This window comes from Muscardinus avellanarius (assembly GCF_963383645.1).
Source record: "Muscardinus avellanarius genome assembly, chromosome: 10".
Lineage (NCBI taxonomy): Eukaryota > Metazoa > Chordata > Mammalia > Rodentia > Gliridae > Muscardinus > Muscardinus avellanarius.
Genome location: NC_137796.1, coordinates 40,925,280 through 40,944,010, shown reverse-complemented (window position 1 = coordinate 40,944,010; position 18,731 = coordinate 40,925,280). Strand labels below are relative to the sequence as shown.

General features: G+C 40.3%; 1 pseudogene across 1 annotated transcript in view; it reads left to right on the top strand.

Moving 5' to 3' along the window:
* LOC308268407 (glutamate dehydrogenase 1, mitochondrial-like) overlaps positions 1–18,404 on the top strand; it is a 42,198-nt pseudogene extending 23,794 nt beyond the window's left edge. The window contains exons 5-7 of the transcript in view: positions 7,930–8,272; positions 8,765–10,170; positions 18,340–18,404. The product of the transcript in view is annotated as a glutamate dehydrogenase 1, mitochondrial-like (transcript). The remainder of the gene's footprint in view (positions 1–7,929; positions 8,273–8,764; positions 10,171–18,339) is intronic.
* Positions 18,405–18,731: the final 327 nt, after the last annotated feature.

Sequence of the window (18,731 nt, the reverse complement as noted above, 5' to 3'; positions counted from 1 at the left end):
ATCCCTCTTCTGCCTCCCCTTTCCTTCCCTCAAGGTGCAGGAGAAAGTTATTCATTTATTAATTCATTTGTTAATTACTTATTCACTGAAAACATACATGTGACAACTATGTGCTATTGTGGAGACACAGTAGTGAGCTGAGAAGACATGGAAAAAACAAGAATTCTGTTGGAGTTCCTTATATCCAAATATAGCATTTAAAAATATTTCATAAAATTGGGCAGAAATTCTCATTTAGGTTCTTTGAAGGTGCTAATCTAGCTGTAGCAAACATTAAGAACTACTCACAGGAGTAAACAAAATGGATTATAAGTATGTAGGAAAAGAAATAAGCATTATTGACTAAGACGTGAAAAATCAACAAACAAAAAGAGCAGTGTTACTGAGAGGACAATGGTGTGAAGGGTGAGAAGAATACTTTAAACTGAATATTAATAGGAAGCTCCAAGGGAAGGCAAACTTTAGCTTGAGAACTACATGACAAAAGGAACCCAGTTGTGCAAGAGCTTAGAGAGTCCAGTACACCAGGCAAAGGAACAGCTGGTACAAAGGCCCTGAAGTTAGAGTGAATTTGGCATGCTAGAAGGGCAGGATATGCCCAGGAATTTTGTCACACCCTGAGTAAGTGGGGAAGAGTAAAAGTCATAAGGGTGTGACTAGAATCCCAAGTCACATTCCTCTTTGAACTCCAAGCCCTTATCCATAGGCATATTCCTTCCTATGTTGTCTTTCTTATGCTGTCAAAGTAGAGTAGAAGCAGATGAAATTTTCTTCTTACAAATAGACATAAATTTATTTTATATTTTCATTGCAAAATAATAACACAATGTAAAAATTGCCATATAAGATAGAAAAACACAAAGGTTAAAGTAAAAATATATGTAATAATTCAGCCTGGCGTGGTGGCTCACGCTTGTAATCCCCGCCCTTAGGAGGCTGAGACAGGAGGATCACACAGGTTCAAAGCCAGCTCAGTTATTTAGCGAGGCTTTCAGTAACTTAGTGAGACCCTGTTTCCAAATAAAATATAAAATAGGTCTGGGAATATAGCCCAGAGGTAGAAAGCCCCTGGGTACCCAGAGGTAGAAAGCCCCAGTACCACCTAAAAAAAATATGTTAATAATTCCACTATTCAAAGATAATCATTGTTAACAATGGATGTGCATCTTGCTAGATGTTTTTGTTTGCAAAGAAGCATTTATAGACATGCACACACAAATTAATTTAACAAAAACTTGATCATATACATACTAGTTTATAAGCTGCTTTCTTCACTTAATGTATTGAGTATCATTTACCATGTCATTAAGCACCAATCTGTGTTATAACTTTAAATGATGACAATGCCACTTTATGAATATAGTCCAATCTAACCAATCCTGCATGGTAGACAGTAAGTCTGAGGCAATTTTTCACTATTACAAACATTACTGTAATGAACATCTTGCATTTGTCTGATGTTTTATTCTGAACACATTTCTATAACCACAACTGGGGTGGCTGGGTCAAAGCCTTTGGGTTGTGAATGCAAATTGAAGAGCTTCAAACATGGGACTCAATGAGGGTCTATAGGCAGACTTCTTAGAACAGCAAGAGAGCAGCCCTCAGCCCCCAAGTGAACAGAACTCTAAAGCCAAATATGCTATTTCCAGATTCCCTCCTTCTACCTTGCCTGAAGCCCAGGTCTCCAGTGGCCTCTGCCTTCCTGTGTCACTAGCAAGTCAGACCATACTCTCTGTGATCAGGGTTTCCATTCCACAAAAGTGCTGGAAAGAGGATGTTGTCTAACAGGGATATTTGGCCTCATCATGAGGCAATGCTATAGGAAAAAAGGTTTAAGTAGACAACCCCATCTGAATCTTAGCTGAGATGGAAGGTAAGGCTTGACCTTTGGAACCTTTTGATATTCATATGCAGTTCCCCAGAAGAGATCTACCAAGAGTTCTGAGGTCAATCCAGGAGAACACCTCTCTGAGATGGAACATATAGCTCCTTACACAAATATATATCCTGGTGCCTAGGTGCTAGTCACCTGGATCAGTCCCTATTTCTGCCTTCTGCTTTCATGTTCCCTGAGGATCTGTCTTGCACTGTCTCTTCCCTCTCCTACCCCACACTAGGGAACCTTGGGGCTCCATCCTCCTCCTAGGTGTCAAGTTCTGCCTGCAATTAGTTACTGGCTATACTAGCCTTTCTCTGGAACCCAAAAGTCTGAATAAACATTTGTTGACTTCCTTTCAACCAGCAAATATTTCCTGGGCTCCATCTGTGTAAATAAAGTACCATTACAGATTGAATAGAATGAATTCAGTCATTCTTATATACTTTTGCCAGAAACAAAAGGATACAAGACTATTACTACCCTAAGGAATCAATGTAGTGAAGACAACATAGAGAATGTAAAGTGGGATACTGGTACTTAAATGATGATTACAACTATACATTCTGCAGGAGCTTGGAGGATTGAGACTGTGATTATAATAGTGATGGAAAAATAGTAATCAATATGCATTGAGCACTGCCAGTGTGTATTGGCAAGCACTCATTCTGTCTTCCCTGCCCATAGTAGACAAAGCCCTTTTTGCCATGAGAAAATGTAGCAAGGAGAAATAAAATGACAGGGAGTGGCTGAACATTTTCCCTAGGCTTCCTGAATCAGTCAGGTTTCCTGGAGTACTTTGAGCTTGTACTGAACTTAAATCCAGAGATGAATGAAGGGGAGGCTGGAGGGTCCTGCAGGTGAGCACCCACAAAGAACCAGGGAACGGATTAGGCTTTGTGTGTAGAGCATTAAAGGACATATCATCAGTTATTCAGACTCAAATTTGACAAATTTAATTGTGCAGAATTAAATAAATTGTAGATCAATACTCTAAATGATCAATTAATCATTCCCTATAATTAAAACTACCAATTTAAAATACCTTTCAGTTATATTTTATTGCACAATTTCTTTTTTTTTTTTTTTTGGTGGTACTGGGGTTCCTGGAAGCCCTTCTACCTCTGGGCTCCACTCCCAGACCTATTTTTACATTTTTATTTGGAAACAGGGTCTCCTAAGCCAGCGCGCACGGCTGGCTTCGAACCTGCGCGATCCTCCTGTCTCTGCCTCCCAAGCGCGGGGATTACAAGCGTGCGCCACCACGCCCGGCTATTGCACAATTTCTAATTCAGAGCTTTAGGCAATTGTATTGAATTTAGGTATACTTACCATATCTGGTAATTAAATAATTTATTAATCATCACATCTTTTTTTAAGATTTCTGGTTTTGCCGGGCGTGGTGGCACATGCTTATAATCCCCACGCTTGGGAGGCAGAGACAGGAGTATTGTGCAGGTTCGAAGCCAGCCTCGCTGGCTTTAAGAGACCCTGTTTCCAAATAAAAAGTATAAAATAGGTCTGGGAGTGTAGCCCGATGGTAGAAGGGCTTCCAGGAACCCTAGTACTACCAAAAAACAAAAAAAAAAAAAAAAAACATATTTCTGGTTTAATTACCATCATCTCGTCTCAGTTTTAATTCAGCTGGGGGCTGTTCTAAGATCCTTGAGATTTGACATTCCTTTGTGTGGTTCTGTATTCCATAACACAAGGGTCCTCCTCTTGCAGAAGAGAATTTTAAGAAAAATAGGTGTGTGTACTTAGAAAGTAGGTGAGTAGATGAACTCATGTTATTTCTCAAAATTATGTTTTAACTTTAATCTTTTTCAGGAAGGTTTTCCAACTTATTTCAGGAATATTTAAAATGTGCTTCCAGAATTCAGGGATGAAAAGGCCTCTGGATGTACAAATGGATACTGACTTCTTATTACCTTGAAATACAAATTAAGTATCAAACACATCACAATCTTCTTCTACCCTTCTGATAAAGGACTAATATCTAAAATATGCAAAGTTCTTAAAAACTTAGCACTAAAAATGAACAATATAACTGAATAGATACTTCTCAACAGAAGAAATACAAATATCTAATAAATAAATTAAAAAATGTTCAACATCACTAGTAATCAGGGAAATGTAAATCAAAACCATACTGAGATTACTTCTAACCAGTGTGGCAGTCATCAAAAACACAAACAACAAATAAATGCTGATAAGGATGTGGGAAAATAGTAACTCTTAAGCACTTCTGGTGAGACTGCAAACTAGTACAGCCACTATGGAGATCAGGGTGGAGTTTTCTCTGAAGATTGGGAATGGAACCACCATATGACCAAGTAATCCCATTCCTGGGCATCTATTCAAAGGAACTGAAGTCAGAATATTATAGTGATACTTGCGTATTGATGGTTATAGCTGCACAATTCACAATAGCCAAATTATGGAACCAACCTAGGTGTCCATTAACAGATAAGTGTATCACAAAACTGTGGCATATACACACAATGGAATTTTACTTGGACATAAAGAGCAAGCTTATGATATTTGTAGAAAAATGGAACTTGAGCATATTATGCTAAGTCAGTCTCAAAAAATGAATAGTTGTATGTTTTCTCTTATGTGTGGAAACTAAATTGAAACTGAGAAACAAAGGTAACATCAGATAAAAGAGCAGAGACTCCAGTGGAGTGAGTGATGGAAGGGGTTTAGAGAAGGGAGATGGGGAGACAGAGACATAAAGAATATAATGGCTGCTGGACGTGGTGGTGCACACTTGTAATCCCTGCTCTTGGGACGCTGAGACAGGAAGATCACACAGGTTCAAAGCCAGCCTCAGCTACTTAGTGAGGCTCTCAGCAACTTAGTGAGACCCTGTTTCCAAATAAAATATAAAATAGGTCTGGGAGTATAGCTCAGAGGTAGAAAGCCTCTGGGTTCCACCTCTAGTACCACCAAAAATATAATAATAATAATAATAATAATAATAATAATAATGATGATGATGATGATGTAATGGTCATAATAATGCTATATACATATATAAAATTACCAATTCTAATCTCAAAGGCTTGTACTGGTAGGGGGAGGGGAAGGAAGGTTGGGACCCAGAGATAAGTGCTCCAAGAGTTGTATACAAATTAAATACTGAGCACATACAATCTGCTTCACTGTGTCTATCAATTATGAAATAAATACCAGTAAAGTTTCTTACTTAACCTGTGAATTTTTATCTCAGTAACAGTGCTGGAGAACTGGTGGTTTAACTTTTCTTAATGTTTTCTGGGCATTATTGTGAATGGGAAATAATGACTTATAATTCTGTTTGTGCAGATCCTGCACAAGTGTCTGGTGGGCCTAAGCCTCCTTCCTCATGAACGGCTATAGCTTTCCCACCAAAACCCATGTTAAAGCTTAATTCTATAATATAACAGTTTGAAATGATTGGGCCTGTAAGGCGATTAAGTCTTTAAGAGAAATTAATGCTTTTCTTGCTGTAGTGCTGAAACCTAATTCTGGTAGCTGCCCTAATTTGTCCAATCAAATAATTGGGACAAGCTTTTGAGAGGGAAAAAAATAAAATGAAATTTATTGATTTGATAGCATATCAGAGAAACCAGTGAACTTAGGTGTTCAGGAACAAGCCCTGGATTCTCCTCAAACAAAGGAATCAACTCTTCTAAGAGTTAGCCTTTCAGGGTCACGTAGATGCACACTTCATTTCTAAGTCATTCTTGAGTTGGTTCTTTCTCAGACCCACAGGTGCCAAGTGTAGGTCTTCATCCCTTTGGTCAGTAAACTGTTGAGAGCATGCTATTTGTTTTCAAGGGGAGAGGAAGAGGGGGAGGGAAGAGAGGAGGAGGAAAAATGTCAGCTTTGAAACAGGCCATCTGTTAGCTGCCAGACTTAGAATTAAGCTCCCTGTACAGTGCCATCTCCTTTCTTGGGACTAGATTAGTATTCATGAGAGCAGGTTGTTATAGGTAATCTTCTCATTGCCCCTGAATGCTTCCTGTGCACATGCCTCTTTCACACATGCTCCTTCCATATAAAACAACTGCTATCTTATGACATGGCAGGATGCCTTTTCTAGATGTTGGTGCCTGAATTTATGCTTTTAGCCTTCAAAAGTGTGAGCTAAATAAACTCCTTTACTTTATAAAGTACCCAGTCTCAACACTAGAAGAAATACTTGGTGACTCAAGGAGCCTAGTCCTCCCCAGGGAGATTGGGATCTACTGTAAAGATGGAATTTGGGCAACAGAGTCTGAATCTCAGCTTTCCCTGAGCGACTGGCAAAGCTTTCACAGAGGTTTTGAGTCTAAACTGAGTAGATCCAGAACTTTATGCTTGGCAATAAGAGGATCAAAGTTAAAAAGCTATAAAAACCCAGATTAGTAGAAGGGGAGTTGTGAGGGGGAAGACACTATTACATTGACACTCCTTCCCTCCTGATAATGTCCAATTTGCTATCAAACAGATTATCTTATACCCATCTCTCTTAAGGTATTTTCACTCTGTAGGGAGTGGGGAATACAGAAATAATAGCTGTTTAGAGGACAAAGAGCATCATGTTCCAAATGCCTCCACATGGCAACATGCTCATTCACATTTTATTTTGTGTCTTCACAGAGTCATTGTGGAGCTCCCTAAATCTCTAGCAGTGGATACATTACATTGCATAATGTAGTCATTGTATAAAAATCCTTTAAGTGAATGAGTGAATGGGTGAATGAAATCCTCAAGTGAGAAAACTGAAGCTTAGAGGGCTTCAGTAGCATGCCCAAGAAACTCAGGCAGCAAATGGAGGAGTTCAGATCAAACAGAAGTAGCCTGACTCAGGAGCCCAGGTTCAAAGCAAATATTTCTATACAAATGAGTTCAATTAACTTGACAAAGTTTTCAGGGGCACGTAATACAATCTGGGAGTATAAAATAGGGGAGTTTTGGTGCCACTTCAGCAGTTTATTCAGCAAGAGATGGATGTGCACCTGGTAGGGAAACTGATATGATTTTCAACAAAGCCTGCAAATTAATCATACTTAATGAATGTGACTAATGTGTTAAAGGAAGAAGCAATTAAAATATTAGCATGTCTGAACTTCTCCTCCCTGGCTAATTTCTTCTGCTCCCTAGGGTTACCATCTTTAAAAGAAGTAGGGGTGCAGAATTATGGAAGCAGATTTTATGAAACAGAAATGCATTTTAAATTGTCTTAAATTGGGGACAGTCTGTGCAGTTCTCAAGTGGCTGTCTATTTCATGTCTCAGCTACTTAAGTGAGGGTCATGGGCTGAGGAGAGAGGCTGAAACTGCCAAAATGATTGGAACTGGAGCTGGGGAGCCAGGCATTTCCCAGGGTGATGGTGTGGAAACAGGAAACAGCAGAAGGGAGGCAGTTGCCTTTCTGTATAGGCACAGGTGAGATGCAAGCAGAGAAGGAGATATGTCCCCTGAGGTGGGTTTCATGGGATTTACATTTCAGAAAACTCATACTATTGGATCTAGTAGATTTCTCTGCTTGTTGGTATCCTAGCACTTTCAGCAAATGACTCAAGTTTTCTCTTAGGACTGTGTAAACCTCAGGTCCCCCACTCAGAAGCCTCACAAAGAGACAAATAATGTAACTAAATGAAGTGGGCATGATGAGACAGGACCCAGACCAGCAAGTAAGAATTTACCTGAGTTAATGGCACCCACGATATTTCTCTATGGGAGGACACAAGCCTAATGTGGTCAGATCTTCCAGTTTTTGATGTGTGTGTGTGTGTGTGTGTGTGTGTGTGTGTGTGTGTAAATTTTCTGTTGCTGCTATAAAAGAGTTAGTGGGGCCTAGGAGGCTGGGCAAGGCCATGTCAGAAGCCGGACACCCTAAGTTGCAGGTAGACCTCTGAGCTAGTCTTCCTCTACTCCTCCCATGGCCACTGAGGGGAGGACAGGAAGCTACAGCTTAAAAGTGCCAGGGCACGGAGGCTCCCTGTCCCAGGCCTCCTAGGCAGGTCTCCTGTGGCCACCAGCCTCCTTCTGCCTCTCTCTTGTCCTATGCCTGGCCAGTGCCCTGGGCTCGACACCAACTCCGCCACACTGCTGGGCTGGGCCCGGCAGTTGGCAGTGAGGACAACCCCAACTTATTCAAGATGGTGAAGAGCTTCTTTGACTGTGGCATCAGCATCATGGAGGACAAGTTGGTGGAGGACCTGAGGACCCGAGAAAGCTAGGAACAGAAGCAGAACCTGGTACATGGTATCCTCCAGATCATCAAGCCCTGCAACCATATGTTCTCTCTTTCCCTATCCTGCCAACAAAGGCTCCTGGGAAGTTATCAAGGGCTACCAGGCCCAGCACAGCCAGCACTGCAGGCCCTGCAAAGGATGCATCTGTTACAGCACTGATGTGAGTGTAGATAAAGTGTGGGGAGCCATTAAGACTTTCCCCTAGATAAATGTTTCTGACTCAGCTGACTGTCCTTTGCCCAGAGTCAACAAGATTTGGGGTTATGGAAAGTTCAAAAAGGTTTGCGAGACAATCAGGTGGTGACGACACGAGGGTACTGATTAACCTATCTGTAATGTATGTGTTTTGTATTGGTCTTTATTGTATTCTGGTGGTGGTAGCATGAGGATATTGATTGACCTGTGACTGTATAAATACCTCTGGAAAAACAAACTCTGCATCAGCGCAATAAAGATGAGATTGACCCAGAAGTAGGCGTCGGCCAGGAGCGTCAGCGCAATAGAGAATACTGACCCAGGCATAGTCATCGACCCATAGGAAATATTGACCCAGGAACAGGGGTTGGCCAGTAGGATAGTAGGCTGGCGGCTTCCCCACATTAGAATTAAAAATTCTTCAACCTCATGCTTCTCTTTAGAACCTGTAATTTTGCCAGCTGGCTCTGGCAATAAAGTAAAAGCATTGGCTTCTCTGATGACATACAAGTCTATAGTGGTTGATGTGCCATTTTTTGGTTGCTAAAGCAGGTGTTAAGATCAATCCCAAGAACTACATGGATAATGAATTGGAAAAAAAATCACAAGAAAGTTCACCATGGACCTAGCAAAGAAGGGTTTTATTGGACTTGGCACTGATGTTTCTGTCCCGGCCATGAGCACAGGTGAGAGGGAGATGTCCTGGATTGCTGATACCTATGCACCATCAAGTATTATGGTATTAATGTGCATGCTTGGGTTACTGGTAAACCCATCAGTTAAGGAGGCATCTATGGATGCGTCTCTGCTATTGGTTGTGATGTTTTCAATGGGATTGAAAACTTCATCAATGAAGTTTCTTACATGAGCATTTGAGGAATGACACCAGGGTTTGGGGATAAGACATGTTCAGGGATTTGGTAATGTTGGTCTGCATTCTATGACATATTCACATCATTTTGGTGCTACATGTATTGGTGTTGGTAAATCTGATAGGAGTATATGGAATCCAGATGTTACTGACCCAAAGAAACTGGAAAATTGCAAATTGAAACATGGATTGATTCTGGGCCTCCCAAACACAAAGGTGTATGAAGGAGCATCTTGGAGGCTGACTGTGACATACTGATCCCTGCTGCTAGCAAGAAGCAGTTGAAGAAATCCAATGACCCTGAGTCTAATCAAAGATCATTGCTAAAGGTGCCAATGGACTAGCTACTCCAGAGAGTAAGATTTTCCTAGAGAAGAACATCATGGTCATTCCAGATCTCTACCTGAATGCCAGAGGCGTGACAGTATCTTACTTTGAGTGGCTGAAGAATCTAAATCATGCCAGATATGGCTGATTGACCTTCAAATATGAAAAGGATTCTAACTACCACTTGCTCATGTCTGTTCAAAAGAGTTTAGAAAGAAATTTTGGAAATCATAGGGGAACAATCCCTCTTGTACCCACAGCAGAATTTCAGGACAGTATTGGTTGCACTGGAGAAAGATATCCTGTACTCTGGCTAGGCCAACATGATGGAGTATTCAGCCAGACAATTTAAGTGCACAGCCATGAAGTATAACCTGGGCTTGGGCCTGAGAATGTCCTATGTCAATGCCATTGAGAAAGTCTGCAAAGTGTACAATGAATCTGGTATGATCTTCACCTGGATGATCTGCCGACTTCCTCACCACCCTCCTCACCTGTCACTTCTGCAGACCTATCTCAAGTTTACATGTACCCACAGAGATCTTTCTCATGACTCATTATATAGTGGACACTGTTCTCAAATCAATCCAAATCAGCCCCTTAAGAAGAAAGAAATTGAAGACGATGAAGACAATAACAAGGAAAAGGGGAAGATGGAGACCGAGAAAAGTGGGGCTTAAGAGCCCCGCTAACAATAAATCTCCATTACCACAAAATCAGTGCCTTTCATAGCCAGAAAACACCATCACCAGTGAAACAAAAAACCACCAGGCTCCAGAGAGAAAGCGGACTGAGAACAGAGCCACAGAGGAGATAAACCGGCCTCGCACCCGAGGACGCGGCAGACATGGCAGCAGCGCCATACTGCCGGTGGCACCGGCGAATTCATGGGACAGCTACAGCAAGCCGAGGTGAGCCACTGCGGAACAGCTAGGCGGGATTTCTCCACGCAGAGAGCATCTAAAGCTCCCAGTGGCTGAGCTCAGCACACGCTGCAGGGATTCAGAGTAGAAATCAAAATCAAGAAGAAAAATGCCAGCCCCACAGCCGAGGGCATAGCAGCGGCGCCATATTGCCACCGGCGGCAGCAGCAGTGAATTCAGCGAGGCCAGTACAGCTACATCTGCGTACTCAAGAACAGTGAGTCAAATTGCGGCCCACAGAGGAGAAATCCCAGTACTGTACTCCCTGGGACTTGACCCAGTGGAGGAGGGGCGGTGGCAGAGATATCACACCATAGGAGAACGCCCAACCTGGCACCCCCCATGGTCTAAAGCAGCCTCTATCGACTCTCTGGGTCGGAGACTCTGTGATACAACCCAGTAAAGGAGTAGTGGGGTCTGAGATACTACTGACTCGAGATCCAGAACACCTTAAGGGAAGTCATAGTGACCCAAGAGAAGAACCCAGAGAAGGCACAAACATCCGAAATCATGGGAAAGAGGAATAATACTGGAGTAATGAATGCCCACAACCCCACAACATCAGAACCCGATAAAAAAGAAAATCAGAGATTTCTAGAAGATCAAATCAGGAAAATAACTGTAGAAATAATAGAGGTGCTTCGAAAAGAACTCAGAGAGAGCCAAAAAGAGATAAAGGATGCAATTAATGAAGTAAAGGCCTCAATTCAAAGCACAAACAACCGATTAGAACACATGGAGAACAGAATCTCGCTCTTAGAAGATGAGCAATCCAAAAATGAACTCATAGTTTCTAATCTAGGAAAAAATATATCCGACAGCAGGAATCTGATATTGAAGAAATATGGGCCCATTTTAAGAGAGCTAACCTAAGAATAATTGGAATAGAGAAGGGAAAAGAAAGTGAAACCAAAGGGATCAACAATCTCTTCAAGGAAGTAATAGCAGAAAAATTTCCAAACATAGAGCAAGAGGTTGATACAAAGGTCCAGGAAACTTATAGAACTCCCTTTAGACAGGATCGGAGAAGAGGATCCCCACGCCACATAATTGTCAAAATGACCAATGTGGAAGCCAAGCAGAGAATCTTAAAGGCAACAAAAGCAAAGGGCCAAGTGACATTCAGAGGCAAACCCATTAGAATCACTCCAGACTTCCCAAACCAAGTTATGAGAGCCAGAAGGGCTTGGAGTAACATATTCCCAATTCTGAAAGAAAACAACTTCCAGCCAAAAATTTCCTACCTAGCAAAACTTTCTATCAAATTAGATGGAGAAATAAGAAGCTTCCATGACAAACAGAAACTGAAGGAATTTATGTCTTCAAAACCAGCACTAAAGAAAATACTCAAAGAGATTAACTACAAAGAAGAAATAGGTAACACACACCAGAACTAGAGAAACAAGATTTTCCATCCAACAGACAACTAAGATTGGTTATCTGTGGAGATTCATTATTTATGTTAGTCTGTTACCTATCTCTAAAGGGTATTGTTTGCCTTTATTGTTGTTAATTTTTAGGATTTCTAGTTGGAATATTAATATACCTTCAGATATAGCATTTGGAAATATTTTATCCCATTCTATTAGCAACTGTTAACTCTGTTTACATTGTCTTTGGATATACAATATTTTTTTTTTTTTAGGGAGTTTGTATACTCCTATGTTGCCTGTGCCATTGAAATCATAACCAAGAAATCACTGCCAATTTCAATGTTGTGAGGTTTAATGACCCAGATTTTCTCCTAAAAGTTTATAGTCTTAAGATTTATATTTAGGTCTATTATCTATTTTGAGTTAATATTTGTATATGGGATTAGGTAAGGGTCCAATTTTATTCATTTTCATGTAATTATTATTTTTAACAATATTTAGTTAAAAGATTATTATTTCCACCACCAAATGTTCGTGGAAACCTTGTCAAAAATAACTTGACAATATAGGGAAGAATTTAGCTCTAGGCTTTTATTTAACTCCAACGGTTTATATATCTGCCTTTAGAATAGTACTACACTGTTTCAATTATTGTAGCTTTATATGGTTTGAAATCAGAAAATATATATCTTCTAGCTTTGTTCTTTTTCAAGATCATTTTGGGTACCTAGAGTCCATATTCCATATTAGGATAGATTTTTTTTCTGAAAAATAAATACATAAATATATGATAGTTTCACCTAAAAAATATAAAAAAAATATTCTCTGGTAAGAAAGAAAGCAAAAAGAAATATTGAAATGTTATCTTTAAGTCATCAAAAGCTTGGTATCAGACAAATGAAACTGTTATGTGAGATTATCATTTTTAATTTTAGATAAATTGCCATAATACTAGATGTCAACTACTAAGCCAAGCATGGGAGGGAGGGATAGGGAGAGAATGGGGTGGGGATTGGGTGGGGGCTGACTGGGAAAAGTGTGCATGTATGTCTACAAAAGTATGTATCCTACTATGATGTATGAATACAGTGCACCAATAAAAAAAAAAAATGGGGAGAAGAAGAAAGAAATTGCCGGGTGTGGTGGCGCACGCTTGTAATCCCTGCGCTTGGGAGGAGGAGACACCCGGAGGTAGAAGGGTTTTCAGGAACCCCAGTACCACCAAAAAAAAAAAAAAAAAAGAAAGGAAGGAAGAAAGAAAGAAAGAAAGAAAGAAAGAAAGAAAGAAAGAAAGAAAGAAAGAAAGAAAGAAAAAAAGAAAAAAAGAAAGGAAGGAAGAAAGAAAGAAATTAAAGTTAGGGGATCATGTACGAGCTGATGAGTGTGAAGGTAGAAATCATCTACACTAAGAGCCACTTAGGTATTTTGCCTTTAAATAGAAAGTTCCTTCTGCCTGGCTGTACCGCCTGCTCCAGGGCTTTCTCAACAGTCAGCTGTTGCCAGAAAAAAAAGTTAAGGCAGTCACTGCTCACTTGCTCTGAACGGGCCTGGTATGTGCTGTAACTTTGACACATGTAAAAGCATGTTTGTGGCATTTTCAGTGGGTGACATGTGAGTTATTGGTATTTTACATCAGCAAAATAACTAAGTTTTGTAAGTTGTAAACAAAAATAAAGGCTGTCTCTCTTTTGCATTTTATTCTATTAGAATAAAACAAGTACCTGCTGCTGTAATAAAATTGCCTTTAATCATTTAACCTTGAGTCAAATAGGGGATGCATGTAAACATAATAAACAAAAAAGGATAGTATTTTTTTTTTTGTGGTACTGGGGTTTCTGGAAACCCTTCTACTTCCAGGCTACACTCCCAGACCTATTTTTATACTTTTTTATTTTGAAGCCTTGCTGGCTTCGAACCTGTTCGATCCTCCTGTCTCCGCCTCCTAAGTGCGGGGATTACAAGCGTATATCACCAGGCCCAGCAAAAGCTAGCATTTTTGTAATATAAAACAGTATTATTTATAGCTTATCAGTCATATATGTATTCCTGTCCAACAAAAACAAAGGATATCTGTCTTAATACCTGAAAATGATGGAGGCTATTTTGGTTATTGTTGTTAAGAGTATCAGATTTTGTTAACTAGAATTATGATACATAGTCCAAAGAATATTATAACTTCCTCTTCATGTTAATTGTTCCTACCTTTTAAAGATACATTATGAGCCAGGCATGGTGGTGAATGCCTGTAATCTCAGTACTTGAGAGACTGAAACAGAAGGATCACAAGTTCAAGACCAACATTAACAACTTAATGAGACTCTAAGAAACCTAACAAGACCCTGTTTAAAAAAACAAAAAAAAATTTAAAAGTACGGGGTTTTAGCCAGGCATAGTAACACATGCTTGTAATGCCAGTACTTGGGAGGCTGAGACAGAAAAATTGTGGGTTTGAGATCAGCCTCAACTACTTAGTGAGGACCTCTGCAACTTAGTGAGACCCTGTTATAAAATAAAGAATAAAAAATAGGACTGTGTTTTCAACAAATGGTGCTGGGAGAACTGGCTATCCATTTGTAGAAAGATAGAGCTAAATCCTTACCTCTCACTGTGCACAGGAATCAACTCGAGATGAATCAAAGTCTTAGAAATTAGACCAGAGACTGTGAAGTTATTAGAGGAGGACACAGGCTCAACACTCCAACATATAGGCACAGGTAGTAACTTCCTTAACAAGACCTCCAAAAGCCTAGGAAATTAAAGCAAGAATTAACAAGTGGGATGGCATCAAACTAAAAAGTTTCTTCCCATCAAGGAGGATGTGGGGAAAGAAGAACTCTTTTACACTGTTCGTAGGAGTGCTAACTAGTTCAGCCACCATGGAGATCGGTGTGGAGATTCCTTAGAAAATTGGGAATAGATACACCATATGATCCAGCTCTACCACTCCTGGGTGTTTTTCCAAAGGGGTTGAAACCAGAAAACTACAGTAACATCTTCATACCCATGTTCATAGCAGCACAATTCATAATAGCCAAAATATGGAACCAACCCAGGTCCCCATCAACAGATGAGTGGATTGTAAAATTATGGGAAATACGCACAATGAAATTCTATTCAGCTATAAAGAAGAAAAAACTCATGTCATTTGCAAGAAGATGGAAATATTGGGAGAACATTATGTTAAGTGAGATTAGGCAAACACAGAAAGAGAAAGGACATGTTTTTTCTAATATGCCCAAACTAGGGAGCACTGGGGATTCCAGAGGGACTCCACATAATGGAGAGGAAATCTCAGCAAAGCTAGAATGGAAGGCTAAGAGAGGAAGAAAGCTGAGGTTGATTAATGGAGAAGCTCTATCCGAATATGAGTAAAAGTATGAAAGGTTAACCTGGAGACTCATTGTTGGGAGGGGGAGAAAGGGAAGACAGGGGTGGGTACCAAGCACAGTTTAAATGCATACCATTTACAATAAAAAAAAAAAATTAAAGCCGGGTGTGGTGGTGCACGCTTGAAGGGCTTCCAGGAACCCCAGTACCACCAAAAAAAAAAAAAAAAGTGTAAAAATTTGAATTAAATTACATTAAATTTAAAAAGTAGGGCTGTGGGTGTGTAGCTTGGAGGTAGAGTGCCCCTGGGTTCCATCCCTGGTACTGCCAAAAAATTTTAAATAACCATAAAGATTTGTTTTACTGACTAACCCATAGTTCAGATAGCATGCCAGAAAAAAAACCATTGGGTTCCCTGTCTGGCTGCCTCAGAGAGCTGCTCATGGCTGGGCTCAGCCTGGCCATATGCCATTTGCTAACTTTTAGAGGCTTTACCTTCTGCATTGTGCTTCAGGAAGAACAGGCTGAAACAATCTGGGTCAGGCATTTGTCTGGGGGGATTTTAGGCCAGGGCCTTTTGAACAGTAGTGTTTCAATTAAGTACTAGATATTATTTATGTAAGAATAAGTGCTTTTAAAAAAAAATAATGCCCTTTTAGTAATTTCTGTTACGGTGAAATATGTTGTGGTGTGTGTGGGAAGAAATAATTCCCCCAATCCCCCCCACAAAGATAAATAGCACAGGTTTTTGTCCTGAGCTAAGGATAAGTATACATAGCTCAGACACTTGCTGAAGATTTAAAGAAGTTTATTAAAAAGATAGAAATACAGAAGACAGCTAAAGCCCCATGCCATCCAGAAATGGCAAAGGGGGGCAATTCAAGTGAATTTACCAAAAGACCCCTGCATGCTGGGTGTTTTCATCCTGACCAAGTCTGATGCAGGTTCTTTGATATGTAGATATGCTGCCCTATCTCTAGCTGAGTTTTTTGTTGTCTACTTCCCAGCCGGATCCGCTCCTCCAAGGCAGTAGGGGCAGCCCCGTCTCGGGGCATAGACCTCCACACCTTTTGTTATACTCCCAAGATGTGTTAAGTTGCTACTCCTGGATCTGGGATTTCCTCCCATCCTTGAGGCAGTTTGTCTCTCTTTAGAAATGTAAAGAAGCCCTTTTACCTGGCTCCTGGCTTTTTTTACTTTTCCTTAGAAATGTAAAAAGACCCTTCTTCCTATAAATCCTGGCTTTCTTTACTACAAATGATATATTTTCAAAATTGGAAAACTTCCAATACTTGTACTAGTATTGGGAAGAGGTTTTAAAATGTATTAATGTATTAGTATTGGGAAAGATGTCCAATTGTAAAAATATATCTTTTATACTAAGAAAGCCGGGGCTAACAGGAAGGAGGGACTTGTAATTTACATATCTAAAAGAAGGCTGGAGCCAGAGATGGCAGGAAATCCCAGATCCTAGAGAAACAATTTCACACATCTTGGAGGGATAAAACAAAAGGTAGAGGCCTGTGTTTGGAGACAGGACTGCTCCCCCCTCCTGCCCCAAATCCGGCTGGAGAGAGCAAAAGCATTATCTCCAGATCAAAGGACCTGCCGTGGACGGGGATAAAACACTTAGTAAACTGGAGTTCTTTGGCATTTTCATTCGAATTGCCCCCCTTTGCCCTGCTCCGGCACAGGGCCGTAACTATCTCTGTATTTCTATCTTTTTAATAAACTTCTTTAAATCTTCAGCAACTGTCCATGCGATGAATATTTATTCTTATCTTAGGACAAGAATCCACGGTTTTTCTGTTTGTCTGTTTGTGTGGTTGTGGTGGGGGAATTACTTCTCCCCTCACACACCAAACACATTTCATCCGCAACAATACTGGTACATTAATACATTTTGAAACCTCTTCCCAATACTAGTACAATTACTATTTTGTAACTACATGACTTAACCTGATGATAAAAGCAGTAATTAAAATTATACCTTTCCCAGAGTTTTTTTTTGTTGTTGTTGTTTGTTTGTTTTGGTGGTACTGGGGTTCCTGGAAACCCTTCTACCTCTGGGCTACACTCCCAGACCTATTTTATATTTTTATTTGGAAACAGCATCTCCTAAGCCAGCGAGGATGGCTTTGAACCTGCGGGATCCTCCTGTCTCTGCCTCCCAAGCACAGGGATTACAAGCGTGCACCACCACATCTAGCACTTTCCAAAGTTTTTAAAATTATAAAATGGGTCAACAGGGTTGAATTTCTTCTCAAGGCTCTGGAACAGATTCTGTTTCTTTGTGTTTCCAACTTCTAGCAGCCAGTGCCTCAATCCAGGCGCCTTTCCTCTATCTTCACATTCAGCAATGGTAGTATTTCTCTCTTCTCTAACCTCTCACTTTCCTTTTATAAGAACCCTGAGATTACACAGGGCCCACTGGATAATCTTCTTATCTCAAGATCTTTAATCATATCTGCAATGTTTTGAACCTGTAATATAACACATAACATATTCTCAGGTTCCAGGGGTTAGGGCCTGGACATCTTTGGTGGTGATGGAGGTATTAATCGATTATGTCATCTATGTGGGAATATTCACAATTTGTAATGCTAGCAATAATTCTGAGGTTTATAGTACTATGTATGCCAATCCAACTGGCCTCCATGTGGATCTGAGAGAGAAGAGAGTGGGCCTCTATTCTATGACATCTGGCCTCTGATTTAAACAAACCTCCTGTTTGTTAAAATGTGTCATGCTTCCTTCTGCCTTTATTCATACATACACTTTGTTTCCAGACTTCCTGGTTACTAAGAGACTTATTGCACATTTATGTATCCAGGCCCATGGCTATGTTTTCTCTTGATTTATAAAAATAACAACAAACACTTATTAAGTTGTTGTGGTATACCAAATACTGCACTAGGTATTTCACATGCATTATTTCTTTTCTTTCTTTCTTTTTTTTTTTTGGGGGGGGGGTCTGGATGTGGAACCCAGGGGCATTTGACCTCCAAGTTACACCCCCTGCCCTATTTTAGTCTTTATTTTGAAACCGGGTCTCGCTGAGTTGCAGAGGGCCTCACTAAGTAGCTGAGGCTGTCCGAGAACTGTGATTCTCCAGTCTCAGCCTCCCAAATGCTGGGATTACAAATGTGCGCCACCATGCCCGGCTTTTTCTTTTAATCTTTGTGAAACTCTCACACCCCCCCCCCATTTTGCAGATGAGGAATCTGAAGCTCAGCAATGCCCAAAAGTCACAAAGGAGCAGAGCTGGTCTATAAACTAGATTGTCTGCTTCCAGAGCCTTCAAGATGCTATATTCATGGAAAGAGAAAGTTGAAGCTTAAATGCTAATAGCCCACTCAGTTAAAACCCAACACTACCAAGTAGAAGTTGGGTGCTAGCCTCCTCTTCCATGAGAAGACAGTTATTCAGCCATATAGCTACCTTTCTCCCTGCTAAAACACTGTACTAAACCCCAGAAAAAACAAGTTCTTTTGCTTAAGAAGGGGTATCTGGGTAGGCCTGAGTTTCTTTCATTCATCTAAAAAATGGAAAATTATTACATACATTTATTCAGCATTACTGCGTGCCAGCAGGGCTCTGTGCATTT